The sequence below is a fragment of the Opisthocomus hoazin genome, chromosome 15, assembly GCF_030867145.1.
Source record: "Opisthocomus hoazin isolate bOpiHoa1 chromosome 15, bOpiHoa1.hap1, whole genome shotgun sequence".
NCBI lineage: Eukaryota > Metazoa > Chordata > Aves > Opisthocomiformes > Opisthocomidae > Opisthocomus > Opisthocomus hoazin.
Window position 1 is genome coordinate 13,596,057 of NC_134428.1, and position 17,677 is coordinate 13,613,733.

Genomic DNA, 17,677 nt, shown 5'->3' on the forward strand with positions numbered 1-17,677 from the left:
GACATGGCATTTCAGAACATGGTTTAGCAGACATGGTGGTGCTGGCTTGATGGTTGGACTGGATGATCTTAGAGGTCTTCTCCAACCTTAACATTTCTACGATTCGATGAAAACTGCTCTTAAAACAGAGACACGTGTGGAGGCTGCTTGGTAGAACAGGTTGGCGTGCTCTGCACGCTGCTTCTCTCTGTCCAGCTCCTTATATTGTAAGAGCAAAAAACCCGTTGTAATAGAGAGAATACTGCATTTGTGTGCTGTTACCTTATTTGAGGTGACTAATTTAGCTGAAACCAGCAATCGGGTGGCAGTGGTATTTGACAGAAATTTGAGCGCTTGCTTAAATAACCCCAGTTCTGGTGCTGCCTGCGTGGGTCCCGGCTCTGGTGTGTCCCCAGCAGTGCAGAGGCCCCCCAGGGTCCCAGCATGGGACGGTGACAGCCTTGGGGACGTCCTGCGATGCTGTGCGGGAAGAGCAGTGCTGCTGTCCGTGTTACAAGGGCTGGCTGCGGCTGACGGCCAGGCTTTGTCTGCAGGCTGAATGTCCCTCTGTTAGGTGACGTGCTGAGCAGCCAGGTGGTGTCCTAATTTATTTCTTTTTTAAATAATGCATTGTATTTCTTCAGAAAAAAGAGCTGCTGTTCCCTCTGCTACAATATCCCTTGGTGAAATACCAGTAGCGTTACACTGAGTTTTGAGTCACTGTTTTGCTTCTGGAAGGGGTTTTCAGCTTGCAGACTGCAGCGCTGTTCCTGCTTACTCCTCTCCCCTTGGTTTGTACTCCTTCTTCTTCCCCTGAGAAGGAGTAAAACCGAGGGGAGAGGACCTGGTGCTGGGAGCTGCATAATCTGGCAAGACTCAGCGGAGCCAGCTGCCGACAGCCCTGTGGAAACTCCCTTTGCCAGAGCCCGATAGGAAACGCCGCTCGAGCGAAACGCGGAGGAGGTGAAAGGAGCCCAAACCGATGGTTTTTAGAGAGGAGAAGCTGTCGAGGGCAGGAAGCAAGTGGTGAGCACTTGCTGCGGTGGGACGCGGGGCACGGTGCCCGAGCGGGATCCATGCAGCTGCTCCGCACTTCTGCAGCCCCGAGCAAACGCGGCGTGAGAGAGGGGGCTGCTTGAGGGGCCCCTCTCCTGTAGAGCTGTGTTGGAAGTGAAACTCTTCTAATGGGAAAATAATGTTCAGTTCCACTTTGGCTTGAAAAGCTGATCAGGACCTTGTGGCTTTCGCTGCCTCCTTTGGCTGCGGGGGGATTAAAAGGCGTCTGTTGCCTCCGTTTTGCGTGGCCACATTCCTTATTTTTTTCCAGAGGAGTGGCAGTTCTTCATCCTGCTCACTGTGTGTGTGGAGGTTACAGCTGGGGGAAGAAAAAATTGGATATCCTTGTGGAATTTTTCCTATGCCTGCTAACTGAATGCAGCAACTAGCTAACCCTCTCCTGGCTGCTTGAAGCTCTGGGACTACCGTGCTGGCAGGAGCGCAGCGGAAGGATGCGGAGAGCAGAAGCAAGGTTTGTGGGAGGCTGCTTGCCCTGAAAGGGACAGGGGAGATGCTGGGGACCTTGGTGTGCAACAGAGAACTTGCCCTTGGGCTTCGTGCTGTACCTCTTTGTGCTCCGTGAAGCTTGCATTCCTCGCTGGCATCGCGGGGACAGGCTGGCAGCGTGGGTGGCGTGGGAGAGTGTCGCAGGCGAAGGAGGGATGCTGGTGGGAGAGGTAGGACCGAAAGCCCAGAGGCGGGTCCCTTGTGAAGGGCAGGTGGCTTGGCTGGCAGCCTGGCAGAGACCTGCAGAGCCGTGGTGGAGCATGGGGAGCGGAATCCAGACCTCTTGCTGCTCCTCTTCATGGAGGAGCTGATGGGTGCTGGGCATCATGAGATATGTGGGCACGTGGCGGCTGCTGGAGAAGCATGAACACTGTCCTGGGTGGATTTTTTTGTTGTGGTAGCGGTGAGGCTTGTAAGCCCAGTGCTTATGGTCCCACCCTCAAGACCTGCATTTCCCAAACGATACATTGCATCTTGGCATCTTTTTTTCTGAGAAACGACCTCTGAGCCTAGAGACTGTTCTGAGCAGCTTTTTTTCCCCCCTCTGGCATGTCTGCTTTGTGTACTGGCCTTTGCACAAACAGCCCTTTCTGAAGGCTGCACCAAGGGTTGCCAAAAGGAGGGAAATAATTGGTAGCAGTTCTAAAGAAGAAACGAGCCTTTATGCTTTGCTAGTCTCTGAATCACGCTTGTTTGTATTACGATGAACGTAGTTTTGACAGGGTGGCAGGCTCGGTCTGGCTGGGGAAGGTGAGTTAGTCCTCTCGCGCTCGGCGCTCTAATATCTAGCTGCCTGGTCAGGGACAGGCTCGTGTCTTACGCTCACCTGGGCTTCACCTTTGCAGCCCAAGAAGTTTCTTGTGCTCACCAAATTCCCTGAGTTTGCAAGTTGAGAGATGCAACTCTGGCCCCTGCTTTCATGGTTTGCTTGTTGTGCGTTGGCAGCAAGAAGTTTCTCCTGTTTCTGGTTATTATGGTCTGGGTTTGGAGATTATAGCATGTGCGCTCTATTTTGGAGAGGGTGAGTTAGGAAAAGCCGGTCCCGAGCTAGTGGTGTTTATTCTGGGATATGCCGTGGGGTTTTTGTGCTGCTTCCTAGCCTGGTTGGGAGGCAACAGGAGCAAAAGCTGCAGTCCTGGATTTGTAAGCCCCGACAGTCTGTTCTGTAACCAAACAGCCCCCATCACAGAAATACCCGGCTGTGTTGCAGAGAGATTGACGTGAGGCTAGACCAGGCCCTGCAAAATGTTCAGTGTCTTCAAATGCCTCGTCCTCGGTGTGTGACCTCCTGGCATGTTTTATGGAGTTGCGTTTTGTCTGTTCAGATCAGCTCCGAAATCCTGTGTGGGCTTTCTGCCCCAGTTCTGCGCTCCGGCAGGATGCAGCCGTCCCACCTCGAGCCCGGGGTGCCTTCGGCTGGGGCGCCTGGTTCTTCCCCCAAGGGTGGCTCCAGCCTATATTAAGGCATGTGTTTTATGTAAGAAGTAACCTAGCACTAAACCTTTTTTTTTTTTTTCTTTCTTTTGATCCAATCTCCTGCCTCTGAGCCGTGTGTTTGGAGGGTGAGAACCGGTTTCCCATATCATTAAAAGAACAAAAGCTAGAAACAAAGCCTCGGATGTCTTGGAGGGTGGAGGAAGAACACTTTTCAAGTTTCATTAAACAAGTGAATATGTTTAGAGTAGAGCGTTGCTGCTGAAGCCTTTGAGCACTTAGGTAGCGACAGGAAATCTGGAACGCTGGAGATAAATGCAATTACATTTGGATAAAACCATTTCAGTGTCATTTACATTCATGTTAATGTTTCCAAGCCATCCTTGAAGTTGTTTCTTTAAATATGTTTTTACACTTCAGCTACAGCAATTTATGGACAGTTTGGAAATAGTCATACTTGATGTTTGAGAACACACTTAGAAATGGGACAAGGCGAGGCTTCTGAAGCCATGGTGGGCGTAGAGGTATTAAGGCTGCCTGCGGGTAAGCCTTGGAGCTGGTAGGGTTAGTCCAAAAAGCTGCTGTGCTCACGGCTGTTATGTAGTACAGACCAGAGGAATTTCTACCAGCAGGTAAAAAACCCAAAACTGCTGAATCTGGGTAATCTGGGCCGGCGAAGACATCCTGCGGTTCGGCTCCCCGCTGGGCGCCGGGGGTCTGGCTGGATGCACTGATTTGTTCTGGTTTCCTGTGAGGGTGGGCAGGAAGGGTCTGGGTCCTCGGGCTTTTCTGGCTGCCAGCTCTTTAAAACAAATTCTGGCTTCTCTTTCTTCTTCCTGTTGAGTTTTGAACGTTGGAAGGAAAGTCTTTTCTTCTGCACGCTCCCGATGCCTATGGCCCGCAGTGGCTTTGGGAGGGAAATGCGGGAGACTTGCTTCTCTGCATCAACTTTGGGCTTGTTCTTGGCTCACAGTTGACTTAAACTTCTTCCTTCCCCTTCCAAAAAAGGGAAAGTAATAGTTTGCTGGGGAGGGAGTTCTCCCCTGTTCATTATGTATTCAGATCTCTCTCCTCCGGTATTTCCTGCGCCTGCTGAAAGCCCGCTGACCCTGGGAGAGGCTGGCGAGCAGCTTCGTGCTTCAGGGCCGAAGTCGACTGAGTGCAAGGTTGGTGTAGAAACTGCCCAAAATAGATGAAATGCATCAAAAAGTTGATGGCACGCCAAGCAGCTTTTGCCTTGGATAAATAGGAGGCGGGGGGATTTGTTGGGGAAGTGGATGTGTTAAGCAGCGAGGATATCCGCTTGCTGGGCAGGTAGGAAAGGAGGGGAGCTTGTTCCCCATGGGGAACTTGCTCACTTTGTCTCAAGGCAAAGATCAAACTGCTGGGACGTCTCTCGCTTGGTTTGTGGGTGATTGCTCTCCCATTCCAGTTCTTTAAATACAGGCTGATGGAGAAACACGGGAGGCTTATTCCCCTTTTGCCTTACATAGTGGGTTTGATGATTTCTTCTGTAGCGGGAAGAGATGAGAATAAACCAGGCTGAATCTTTTTATTTGTCGCCTTCTCAGAAAGGTGTCTCAACTCTTGGTTTCAAATACTAGACTGATAGCAGAGGGCCCTGCACTATTTGAAGCCTCTGGGGCTGAAGTGACGGCAAGGAGGGGTGAACCGATGTAGACGCAAGATTAGGGATGCACACTGCAGTAAGCATCGTCACCGAGCGTTGCTTATGGTGGACCTTTAAACAGAGACTTGACCAGACACAATCTGCCTGCTGATCTCCTCCTGGAGCTTCTGGAAAGGCTCAGGGAGCAGCCCTGGATAAGTGCCGCCACTTGCGAAATAAATAATGCAGCTCTTGCACTGCTTACTCAGAACTGACCATTGCTTCTGCCTGTAATGAGATCTGCCCCCTTGAGGGTATTTTAAAGGTTAGTTAATTAGGTGTAATTGCAGCAGAGTAGAAACCTGCTCTGAGGTTCTGCCTGCTTTCTGTAGTGCCAGATCCTTTAACAAATTACGGAGTCGGTTCCTGTAAACATTGCTGGAGCCAGCGTAATCCCGACTTGTCAGCCTTCTACTCAGCCTGCTTGTTTACACCGTTGAAGCCGCAGAAGTGAAATGCTGGAAAGGGTGTTCCTGGCTTTGGGATCGGTGCAAGCCTGGTTCAGATCACAGCAGCGTTCTGGGAAACGTGTCGCATGAAGCAACGTGAAGTTATGCTCGCATTGTCGGCGTGTAAATGCTCTCTCAGCACCCAGCAAGGGTGGTCTTAGCCTGGACAAATGCTGCATTAGCAGGGATCAGTTCATTTCAGCTGATCATGTTGCAGCCCATTGATGTAGTGACTGTGTGATGTAAAGAGAATGGCTGTATAGGGACAGCTATGTCTTTGGCTAGTTGCGCAGCCACTCTGGTGTTTGGCTGCAGGAGGTTCAGCAGTTCCAGCATGTCTGCACATTCCCCAATGACTGAAAATACAACTGCTTCTGACATTGTTGCCAAGAAGGCCAATGGGATCCTGGGGTGCATTCGGAGGAGTGTGGCCAGCAGGTCGAGGGAGGTTCTCCTCCCCCTCTACTCTGCCCTGGTGAGGCCCCATCTGGAGTACTGTGTCCAGTTCTGGGCTCCCCACTTCAAGAAAGATGAGGAGCTACTGGAGACAGTCCAGCAGAGGGCTGCAAGGATGATGAGGGGACTGGAGCATGTCTCCTACGAGGAAAGGCTGGGGGAGCTGGGCTTGTTCAGCCTGAAGAAGAGAAGGCTGAGAGGGGACCTTAGAAATGCCTATAAATATCTTAAGCGTGGGTGTCAGGAGGATGGGGCCAAGCTCTTTTCAGTGGTGTCCAGTGACAGGACAAGGGGCAATGGGCACAAATTGAAGCAGAGGAAGTTCCGTCTGAACATGAGGAAGAACTTCCCTCTGAGGGTGATGGAGCCCTGGAACAGGCTGCCCAGGGAGGTTGTGGAGTCTCCTTCTCTGGAGATATTCAAGACCCGCCTGGATAAGGTCCTGTGCAGCCTGCTGTAGGTGACCCTGCTTCGGCAGGACCAGATGATACCCAGAGGTCCCTTCCAACCCCGACCATTCTGTGATTCTGTAATTAGCATTTAAAAATATTATTCTTTTTTGTATTTTTCTTGAGAGGATGGGTGTAGCCTTGAGAGACAGAGTGGGTTTTCACAAACAAATGAGTATGTTGGCTCATACCCTTGGGTTACGTGCGGAGAGCAGAGATGCTGCATCCACCTTTGCATAACCCTCACTCTGTTAAACTCTGGTGTACAGCTTCAGGCCAAAGATCTGGCTAAACATAAGAGGAGAGCATCTGGTGTGAGCCTTCTCCTGTCCTTTAGAGTATCCCTAGCTAAAAATGCCCTCTGTTTGGCAGTTATGCCAGTGTGGCACTCAGCTTTTGCTCTGCTGGAGTTCAGGGACTGTGTGACCTACAATACTGTTTTTCCCCCCACAGATAGAACATGTTCAGAGCAGATGTGGGCTTCCTGCAGACAGAAGAGGGTAGTCAGATTTACATGAGAGGTGCGTGGATGTCTGTGTCCTGTCTGTCAAGCAGGCTTTGTGGGTCCCTGTATACCCACAGTTGGTCTGGACCTGGTTACACAACGTGAATGAGTTTCCTCTGTTTAAAGCTCCAAGACCCACTGGGTTTTAGGACACTTTTGGTCCTCTGTTTTGCTTGAAACTCTCCAGGTTGTAACTGGGTGGAGAAAGCACCGGAAGACGCAGCAGCTGTTGGCTGGCAGGGGTCTGCTCCTGCCATCCCATGCGTTGTCCCTTCTTGAGACCCCACGGCAGGGTGTCTGCAAGCAGGTCCGTGTAAACCAAACTCTGCTACAATCCAAAGACTTAAGGTGGTCTGAGGAGCCTTTTTAAAGGCCAGACAGAAGATAAAGGCTGGCTTTGGGCATGTTTAACATAGTGTGGAGCCTTGCACCAAGCTGGGCAGAGATCCAAGCAGCAGAGTGTGCAGGCAGCAAAGGGGAGCACGGTCCAGCTGGAGAACATGGAAAGCAGAGGCTGGTGGAGAAAGTTCAGCGTTGGATTAACAGTGAAGTTTCATTTTCTGTTTGTAATATTTCAGAGTCTGTGTCTAAGCTGAACATCCAGATGCATGGGGAAGGATGTCTGCGTGCCCTGTGCTTAATCACGCGAAGCTGATTAAACAGCTACATAAATGTTTTGGAAACCTTTCTGGCCTGTTAACAGAGCTGGTGACAGGCTGCAGTTACTCCCTTCCCCTTGTGCGGACCCGGGGTCCTTGCCCACCAGTGGGCTGGCTGCTTTCCTCCCTTGGGCTTTCTTCAAAGGCACTGGTGGAAACCGGCCGTTTGGAAGCTGATGCTGAAGCTGCAGCTTGTCCAGCACGGACCCTGCTTCCTTGCCTGGTCCTGCTCTCCTCTGTGTTTAAACCTGACCACACGGGTTCCTGTTTCTTCTGGAGGGGGAGAGACAAGAGTAAGGTCCTCAAACCTCTCAGTCTCCTGTAATACTCTGTTGAGGAGAGTTAATAAATTAATAAATGGTTTGGGAAGAGGTGGTGGTAAGAAGTGTGTGGGGCTGGTGTGGGTTTGCAGGAGGGAGATGTGTGGGTGTCAGGGCACCAGGGTCTCCTGTTCCCGTGTCATCCCTCTGCAGCAGAGCTCTGCTCCTTTTGAGCCGTGCGGTGGGATGCTCTTTGCCCGCCCCGGTCCCTGCCTTGCAGCCTGCTGACAGCGGCCCGCTCACGTCGCGGGGGCTGGTGTGCGCAGCCCGGCAGGCAGTGGCAGAGGGGCCGGCAGCCGGAACCGGCCGGGATGCACGCGTGCAACCGCGTATTTTCTCTGCCCACCACAACCTCGTTGTTGGAATGCCTGCCCGAGGTGGGGATACCCAACCCGCCCTCGCGCTGAGCGGTTGCTTTCAGAGCTCTGGAATGAGTGCCTCAGTGCTCGCATTTTAGGCTGAACCTTTGCCTCTCTGTAGAAAGAGTTTTTAATCAGTGAAAGGCGAATGTGTTTTGACCTGCTCGCAGGTAGCTGCTGCTGTTTGCAACAGTCCCCAGCCAGCGCTGGCCGCTGCCATCAGGCAAAGGTATGGCAACGAGTTCCCTGATGAAGGTCATCTGCTGGTGGTTGTGTTAACAGTTTGTCTGATGTTTTGGGCTAAAATCAGGTCCCAGCCAGCAATAAGCACGATTGTGGACTGGGCTTACTGGTTTTGTGGACTTTTTTTCTGGATAGGCTGGTCTGTTGGTTGCTCAAGTGGCCAAAATATGCTGAGCCAGGTGCCCAGTTCAGCCAGGCTCTTGGTAAGTCTCTGGCATGCTGTTCCTGATCTGGACAGGTCTCTCGGTGTCTTCCTAACAGCTCTCTAGGTTCTGTTTGCATATAATCCCCGCTTTGGGGGCCCGAGACCAGAAGTCATCTGTTAAGCAGACTAGATCTTCACCCTTGCTCAGATTCCCATGACTTATGTTGGCTCAGAGGTCTGAGACCAGATGCAGAATCCTTCCCGAGGAAAGGAAGGAGCAACTTCAGGGCGAAAGCATCTGTCTTTGCTTATCGCAGCATGTGTGAGACTGCAGGTGCGCAAGTTCTTGGTGGGAGCTGTAGCCTGCTGACTGGCCTGCCTCGAGTAGTTGGACTTATTGTATCAGGAATATATCAGTACTGATTCCTCCTCTCTGTCTGCTTTGGCTTTGCTTCCAGGGTCTGTGTAGAGTGAAGCAGTACTGAAACGCTGCTGTATTACTCCCACTGTGGTATCATCAAATAGGACAAGAAGTGGCCCTACTAGTGGCTAGGCTGGAAGCCTCATCTGTAGGAGATACCACACAACCATAGGTGCTGAGCTCCGCCGGCTCTTCTTTTTGGGGTGCCTGACTGCTGCGGCCATTGGAAATCTCCCACCCTCATTTCACCCCTCAGAAGAATTTCATTTTTGGAAGCTGATTCAGTCCCAGTCTCTGCCAGAATATGAAGGAAAACTTCTGGCAGGCTTGGGGGTTACAAGGAGGATGTCAACTGGCCCATGCAGCCTTGCCTTCCGTCGGAGATCGATGCTTAAAACAAGCACAGTGGATATTTAGTTCTGCTGAATCCATCTGCTGTGTGGTGGAGACACGGAGCATCAGTCAGGATAAAGACAAAAGGCTTGGAGCTTCCTTTTCCTCCAGCCTGCTTAACAGGGCCACTCACAGCTGCGGAATTCCTCGCCTCCCCGAAAAATTTTCATTGTGTGGCTGCCAAGCCTTTGTGTTAATTTGAATTTGGAGCTGTCGCTGTTGGCTTAGCAGAGGCTCGAAATCACGCAGCGAAACGATTCCACCGCATTGAAGCGAGGAGGCTCTTTTTGTGCCCCATGCGGTGGGGAAGCTGTTCCCAGCCGGAGCGGCAGCTCGGTGTGGTGCTGGTGTGCGTGCTTGGAGGCGGCTCGGTCGGAGGGGTGGTTGGAGATGGGCATTGGGTAGCAGCAAATCTGGTTGGTTTGGCAGGCGAAATGCCCTGCCGGCGCACAGAGCTCTTTGATACAGAAGAAGACGGGGTGGTGTGGTTGGTGGAATGGTTCTTGCTCTGCTGTCGAGATGGCAGAAGACATCCTTCCTGCTGCCCCGTCTGCTTCCCTCTCCGTGTCCCTTACCGGGAGAAATCCCTTGCAGAGTCGTGTCAGGAGCTTGCTCCAGCTTCAGTCCGGGCTGTGCCTTCTCCCCGGCACAGGGGCAAGCAGGGCCCCTTTGGCACTGCTCGCCACCGGTTCTGCTTCTGCAGGCTGGTGTCTCTGCTCAGCTTAAGGCAGCTTGACTTAAAGTGGTTTAAACCTCTCGCTTTCTACCAGGATTTGTATCAGCTATTTAAACCACGTCATCCTCTTTGACTCTAATGCTCTGTATTTCTAGCTGCTCGCTCTTCTTCGAGAAGAGTTTATAACCATCTACAGACGTGTACACGTTAAGCAAAACCTTTATTTTGAATATTTCTTGCTGTCCAAAAGAAGAAACCTCCCTGTGATTGTGGTTTAGATCTGCCTGTGTTTAGCTTAACACTGGAGTTTGGGAGAGAGTTAACTTTTGTGCCGATAGGAGTGTGGTATTAACTGCTCCGCTCTTGCAGATCAGTCTTCAGCGAAAAGCAACAAATCTCTGACTTCAGAACTGCTAAGATTTGCTAATCTAAAATAGTTTGAGCTGTAATGCTCAGGGGTTTTCTTCCAACTGTCCTAACACAGCAGTGTGTGAGCGGGCACAGGACAGGACGCAGGAACAACCACAAAACCACGGATGAAATGCAAAGAGTAGATTTATTTTCGTTACCTCGCGAACCAGGGGATCTCTGAAGCAGCACCAGGGCAGAGGCACACAGGCGGGGACGCAGGCACTGCGGAGCTCCGTCCTCGCCGGAGGACCACCAAACTGGCTGTTTCCACCTGTATACCAGGGATTCGCGCAGGCGTAGTTTACCACTGTGCTTTCATCTTTCCCACAGCAGGACAGGAGTCTGAAGCGGGTTGGGTAGGGTGCCTCCGAGTCTGTCACCGGCCTATGTTACCTAAACACAGATGTTCTGCTTGCCAAGCAGACAAGGCTAAACAACAACTAGTTGGATATATGTGTTTTTCCACACCCCAGCCACAAGTCACTTGAACGTGTTTACAACCCTCCTCGCCGGTCTTCCATTATTTTCCCACAGGTAGGGTTTTTAGCCTAGTCATCAAAATGAAGGAATGGAGAAAACTGGCAGTTATGACCCAGGAGCAAGGTGCCGGAGCTGTCGTTGGCTGTTGCCAATGTAGATGGCTCAGTGCTGCAACAGCCCTGCTGTGAGCAAGACCGTGGTGGGTCTTGGAGTAATGCCGAGGACCTCCGTTAAGCGTCATTCCAGATCCTCTTGAACAGCATGTGCAGTTCTGGCCTTCACCTTCAAAAAGGATGGAGGGACTGGAGAGGGTACAGGAATCGTGATTAGAATGGCCAAGGGACTGGAGCAGCTACTTTGCAAGGGGAGGGTGGGCAGGCTGGGACCCCTCAGGAAGCAGAACATGATCTAGGGGGATCACACTTGCACCTCACCACACATTGTAGTGGTAGAACCAGGAGGCAGTTGATGAAATAGCAGAAAATAGGTGCAGGAAAATAGAAAGAAGGCACTCCTGTATGGAGCAGGCAGGAGCTTCTGGAGCTTGCAGCCCCAGAGGCAGTGGAGGCAGGTTCAGATGCTCATGGGCACTGAATGGATGGGGCAGGGACGTCCCCTCTGGTGTCCCTGGCTCTGTGGGTGCCGGGACATGCTGGGTGCTGGTCTGTGGGAAGAAGTCTCTGCTCTCCCTGGGCAGGTTCTCGCAGGGGCTTGGTGGACCAGGCGGATACTGCTGATGTTCTTGTCTTCTGCATGCTGTGAGCTCTTCTGAGTACCAGCAGCCACTTGCACTCAGTGTGGTGACGGGAGCGTTGTCTCGATCGGTTATTTAATCCTCAGAGTTCCTTTTAAGCCTGGTCAGCAACTACAGGCAGGTTTGGACCAGCACAGACATGCTACCGCAGGCTTGAGCTTCATCAGTTGCATGGCTTTTGTTTGCGTCTGTAGTGTCAGGGTTGTGAAGTTTTAAGAAACGTTTCCGCTCGTTTTGTCCCACCCACAGCTTAACTGAAATACGTAGGTGGCTCTTTTGCATAAACAAAATACTTGTCCGGCTTCTCTGTCCCGTTTGCGCAAACACCGCTGTGGGAGAGGTGCCTTGAACACGAGGAAGAACTTCTTCCCTCTGGGGGTGACGGAGCCCTGGAACAGGCTGCCCAGGGAGGTTGTGGAGTCTCCTTCTCTGGAGATATTCAAGACCCGCCTGGACAAGGTCCTGTGCAGCCTGCTCTAGGTGACCCTGCTTCGGCAGGGGGGTTGGACCAGATGATCCCTAGAGGTCCCTTCCAACCCCTAACTTTCTGTGATTCTGGATTGGCACGAGGGCTTGAAACCCTCCTCAGTCTGGAGAAGCTGCCGCAGTGCTGCGAGCAGCCCTGCCCGTCACAGCCCAAGTGCCGTCGTGGCTGGATCTTTACAGAAACCATACTTCAGAGTGTGTCGTCATCCTCACTTACAGGCTTAGCAAGTCTGATTAAATGTCACTTGCATTTCGGTTACCTATATACACAGATAAAAAATTAAGCTACAGCTTTTGAACTCGAAGAAGCTGCCAGATGCAGTAACTGGAATCGACATGTTCCCGAGAGTTATTTTTATTAGTTTAAAATACCTTTGTTTAACATAGAAGAAGCCTGGCTCATCCAAGTCAACATGTGCCATGTGACTTCAGCAGTTTAGTTATTGGTCTGCCAAAAAAGTTCCCCTGAAAACTGGGAAAGACGCTTGTGTTTTCCTCTCCCCGTTCATGACAGTGTAAGCCGGCAGGCAGCAAGTCAGTGCCGTGCTGGGGCTTGGGGTTTCTCTCGTGGCAGCCCCAGAGAGGCACGGGTGAGTGGTTTTTGTGGCCTCAGCCCTGTGGTTCCCCCTGTGCCAGCAGTGTGCTCATGGCTGCTGGGACGGTGGGATGTCAGAGGCAGAGACATCTCCTGCCTTCCCCCATCGTGTTGGAACCCATGGGGATGTGCGGGGGAACAGCGCTGAGCCTGTCGCAGATGTGATTGATTTTCCTGTGCAAACACAAACACTGGGTTTAAGAAAAACAAAACAAAAAGCAAAGGCTGATGCGGAATGGGTCGGACAGCTCTGAGCACCATGGCAGGGTGTCCTCCTCGCCCTTAGATGTGAAGTCTCCTTGCAGAGGTGCAGTTTCCTTCCCTGGAAGGAGAGCTTTGGTGACTTACCATCGCTTTCCCCAAGAAGAAACCAAAACTGAGCAAGTGCTTGAGTGAGTCAAAAGGCAACGGGTTGTGCTGGTGCGAGCTGAACAAATCCAGCCCTGCTGACCGCCCGGAGACCTCCTCCTGTGCTCTGGAGGAGGAAGAGGAGAGGTCCATGTGTTTGGCAGGGCGAGGGCAGCAATGCGGGCAGCCTTTGAGTATGGAGCGAATTGTGCAATTCCCTCTTTCACCTTGTACACCCTGCTTCCTCCTGGGCTTGTTTCTGAGCTGAAGGATGTGGCTCTAAAATACACGGAAGTGCCTCAGTCTCTTAAAATGGGCTCTGCATTTTATTATATTGTTTTTAAAGCAGATAAAAGTTCTGATTGTCTCAGCTTGAGAAGCCTCAGTGGTGTAGAGGGTTTCCTGAAGGCCGGACTTGTGGCAGCCTGGAAGGAAGGAACCAAACGCACCTTTTTGAAAGCTTGGTTTGGACCGTGTGGAATGAGTGTGGTTTTGCCCTCAAACTGTAGCCCGTTCTGTGTGAAGAGCTCGGGTCACCCTCACCAAGTCTCACAAGTGTCCCTTGCTCCATGTGTATGCCTGCTCCGGCACCCGCATCCGAATCCTCGCTAGCTGACGTGATTCCTTCCCCCTCAGGCACTGGCTAACTGTGAAAATGTTTCAATTATATGGCCTAAATTTGTAACATGGAGCAGTTCGTTACCAGTGAGTCCTCTTAATTGGGGCCTCCTACTGGGCAGCCTATTACTGAGTTTTCCCAATTAAGATGGGACCTCTTTGAAAAACATAAAAATAAACAAAGCCCTGGCAGAGAAGGACCACGTTGCAAGAAATACCGCCCTAACCTGTTTCAAAACTATCAATAGTTCCAGCACCAGCCAAGTACTGCAACCTTCTGTACGGATTACTTGTGTCCCCTGCAGGAACGGACACGGTTTGGTGTCCGTTTAAGAAATTCACTGTCGTTAGCTCAAATCTTTTTTGTGTAAGGAGGAAAAATTTGTTACAAGGTGTTTCTCTGACGGAAGATGCTGTTTCCCCAAAGGGCTCTGTGGGTAACGCTGCTTTTGTGATTGCAGGTGAAGGACCTAACAAAGTACCTCGATCCGAGCGGACTTGGAGTCATCAGCTTCGAAGATTTCCATCGAGGGATCAGAGCTATCAAAAATGGAGGTGAGTTCGCTGCTGTGCTGTTAGGGGGGACGGGGAGACGCTGCATTTAACACCACGGGGGTTAACCCAGCTGAGAAGTCGCTTGGGTGGTGCAGCAGGCTTGGTGGTGGTGGCATGTTTTCCTTTTTATTGGGAAAGTTCCTTCCTGAAAGTAGATTGGAAACAGAAGAGCCGTCGAGGGAAAATGCCTTCTGCTTTGATGTCTGCTCTCGATGGTGGGTGTGTGGGGACTTGCTGCTCTGACAGAGGAGCGGCTCTTGGCTGGCACACTGCTGGAGGTGTCTGTCTGTCCACTGCGGAGCGTGACGTCTTCCGTACGCTGGGCACTAACGCGTTTGCCTTCGCTCCAACTATCTGGAGGATCAACGTGCTCAGATGATTTCTATCAAGAGGCACGTTAAACAGGAGCTTTGAGCTCACTGACAGGTAGGTGAGCTTGAAACAGGGTCCCACAACAGGCCTGTGGCAATCCCCACGTTGCTCTTTGCGGGCTTGCTGCAAGTGCTTCCAGAGCAATAGCTTGGTGAAATATGAAGTGTCTTGCTGGCTGGTTGGCATTTGAATTGCTTTGCTGAAGCAAAGCTGCTGTTTTTTCAGTTTGGGATTCATCTCTAGTAGGAGTGTTAGAAGGGCATTTTTGGGCAAGTGTGTTGTTAAGGGCAGGGTGTGAAAAATATTGGAAGCCTCCTGCTGAGCAGATGTAATTTTAAATGTGCAAATATGAATGATCACAGTTGTGCTTGAATCAATTCTGTTCGCAGCAATGCTGATCTTTAACTTCAGCGTTGCTTTCACGCAGCAATGAACATGGCCCGCGCTGTCAGCCCTGCACACCGAGCGTGCTCCTGAGTGCTGATACAAGCAAAGCGGTGAGAAGACTGATTATTCCTATAGAAACCACGCTGTTGCCTGGGTGGAAAACCCTCAGAGCAGAAGTGACTTCTGTTTTTCTGTTGGTTGTCCGTTCCTCCTGCTGCTCCCCCCTCCCGCCCGCAGGTGATTTCTGCTCAGGACGGCAGTGCTTTATGGCAGCTCGGAGGTTTTCGCGGCTGGTGGAGCTTGGCAGTGCAGCTGATTGCTGGTTCTCATGGTGCAGGAGGAAATGCAGCGTGCTATTAATTTGTAATAAATTGCTACTGGAGTAGAGTGTGTTTGTGAAAGCTCTGGCTTGTATTTCTCTTCAATAATTCATTGCTCCGGTATTGTGTTATATTAATTGAATGGAAAAAGCAGATCCAGACAAAGCTTTTAGGATCCCTATTTATTAAACTTGAAAGAGATTGATATGTGTTTATTACAGTGGTTAAGAAAGGGAGAGCTCTCTAACATTGCCCGGCATTAAACAGCCATAAAAGAAACCCAGGGCAGGGTACGGAGAGAGTTTCTTTTGAGTCTCACCAGCTGAGCAGTTGCTCGCGTTCGAGTGATCTTGAGGATTTGCTGCTGCTGCTGTTGAGGTAGTCAATATTGATCATCCCTTTGTAAAGAAAGAAGAGGTTATGCTTGTTGCTGGGTGTCCCTTTTAACAAAGTTTTGTTAATTAGCTGGGCCTGTTTTTAGCCAGAGATAGTTCTGTTACATTTGCAGGTACTCTGTGGTTCTTTGGTCAGTCACTGGACCGAGACCTGGTGTAAGCTTGTACCTTGCAATGTCTGTCTTACTGTAGGTAAGGGTTTATTTCTGAAGATGCTCCGCTTTTCCGTCCCTCTCCTCTTTCTCGGAGGCTCTCTGTAGGAGAGTAGCTCTGATTTTACTTGAACTCTTCTGGTCTAGCTTGGCAACCTGAAGGTGCAGTTACAAAACTAGCAAAACTTGCACTGTCAGCTGCTTTCCTTAGGACTGCTTTCGTGTTCAGCTGGCCTTTACGTCCAGGGAGGATACTAAACTCCTCGGTCCCATTCCTGTGCCAGCTGTTTGAGGTATGTTCGCACTGGCTGAGTAACATGCTGATCTAGGACTCCTCGAACTTGCCTCTGCCTTCAGTGTGGAGTAAAGCACCGTTTAACCACTCAGCAGCGAAAGCCAGGATGCCACCTCTCCGCTGCCATGAAACATTTCGGATCTCTTTGCTGCTGTGAGCTTTGTCTGGCCAGGTAATGCTGACCCCGGGAGGGAAAGAACGAGGTGACTTGGGTGCTACAGACACTGTGTGTGAGACTTCAGTGAGAGTCTTTAGCCTGTTGTGACTGCCTCATCTTCTGCTCTTCCCAAAAAGAAGACTTAATAGGAAAATGTGGTCCTCATAGATTGTATCAATGCCTGCAGCACATGTGTATGATTGCCACTGGAGTGCTTTGGGTGGTGGAGTCCTGCAGAGCGGAGACCCCGGGGGCTTGGAGGTGGTGAGCCCATGGCCCTTGGGTGGCTGGGCTCCATTCTCGGCCCCAGCTCCGAGCTGTTCATCGGAAGCAGGCTGGCTGAGGACTGCCTGGGCAGGCGGGCTCGCAGATGCTGCTGGGACAGACTCAGCTCCTCGCAGCCGGCTGTGTCCCAGCCTCCCTGCTCGTGGGGTGGGGTGGCTGCTGGGACCCTTGTTGTGCCCCCCCCCAGCTCCATAAAGCATGTGGTTTGCCTGCTTTTAAAGTTTGTGTGAGTGGTGCCTGGATGGCCAGCCGGTCCTGCAATATCTAAATAGCAAAGCAGAGAGGGAAAGTGTGGAACAAACATTGGCAGCGAGTCAGGGATGTTAAATTACTCTGAAAAGTGGAGTCTTACAGCCTTGTATTGTAGAACTTGAGAAGCTGATAACGTAATGGAGACAGTAATGATACTGATTTGAAGGAGGAGAATATGTTATAAAGCATGCTTAAAGAAGCCAGGTAAGGTGTGTAGTGCCTGGGGAATCCACAGCCAGAGGAAAACCTGGTGCACCTGGCAGCCATCAGCAAGATCCAATGGAACACCTTTCTAGTCTGCAGGGGAAAAGAAATGGGGAGGGAGCCAGTGTGTCTGCTGCATTCGTCCTGCCTAGAAGCTACAGCTCGTGGGGGATCTTCGCCATGAGAAACAGGTATGAGGGATTGTATGCAAGCCGCTTAGAAAACTCAGACCAGGAGTGAGGTCTCTGTGTATTTGTATGACAAGGAGCTGACAGTGGGACAGGGGCAGTGAGATTTGTCTGCAGCTTGAAGCCAAGGTGCCTGAACCAAAGGGCAACTCTAGTCTGTTCCGTGTTGGATGCAGGAGCTGCTGGAGGGGGAGTTAGCTGGCAGACACGACATCTGGGTAGTATCAATCACAGCTGGATGCAGACAAACAACAAGAGCAGTGCTCGCAAGCAGATTCCTTTCTTTGTCAGGTTATTTAAAAATTTTTTGAGCTTCAGACACCTGTTTTGGTTTTTTTTTTTTCCTACGGAGGCCTCTCGGCATCCAGTAGCACATATTTAATGTCTCCCCTTTGCAGCAGATCAGTGCTCTTACTCAAATTCAAAAGCAGTAATGAACAAGTCGTTCGATTCGCACACATGCTCTGAGCTGAAACATCTGTAACATCTGTCTACCAAAGAAAAGCCCACTGGGAGTGGGCTCTGTGCAGGTGCCCTCCTGAGTGCGAGGGGACAATTCCAGAATTCAAATAACCGCTGTGTCAGGCAGGGGAAGGTGCGTCCCTGGAGCTCGCGGGCTCTTCCTTCCCTTCTGCCTTGGCTTCTGATCCCTGAACAAAGGGGCCCCTGTGCCTCGGGAGCAGAAGTGCATCCACTGAGAAAC

General features: G+C 51.1%; 1 protein-coding gene across 1 annotated transcript in view; it reads left to right on the forward strand.

Moving 5' to 3' along the window:
- The first annotated feature begins 13,881 nt into the window (after positions 1–13,881).
- The window catches only part of RAB11FIP3 (RAB11 family interacting protein 3), a 58,958-nt gene continuing 55,162 nt past the window's right edge, over positions 13,882–17,677 (forward strand). The window contains exon 1 of the mRNA XM_075436251.1: positions 13,882–13,967. The gene's annotated coding sequence lies outside the window, so the exon portion shown is untranslated. The remainder of the gene's footprint in view (positions 13,968–17,677) is intronic.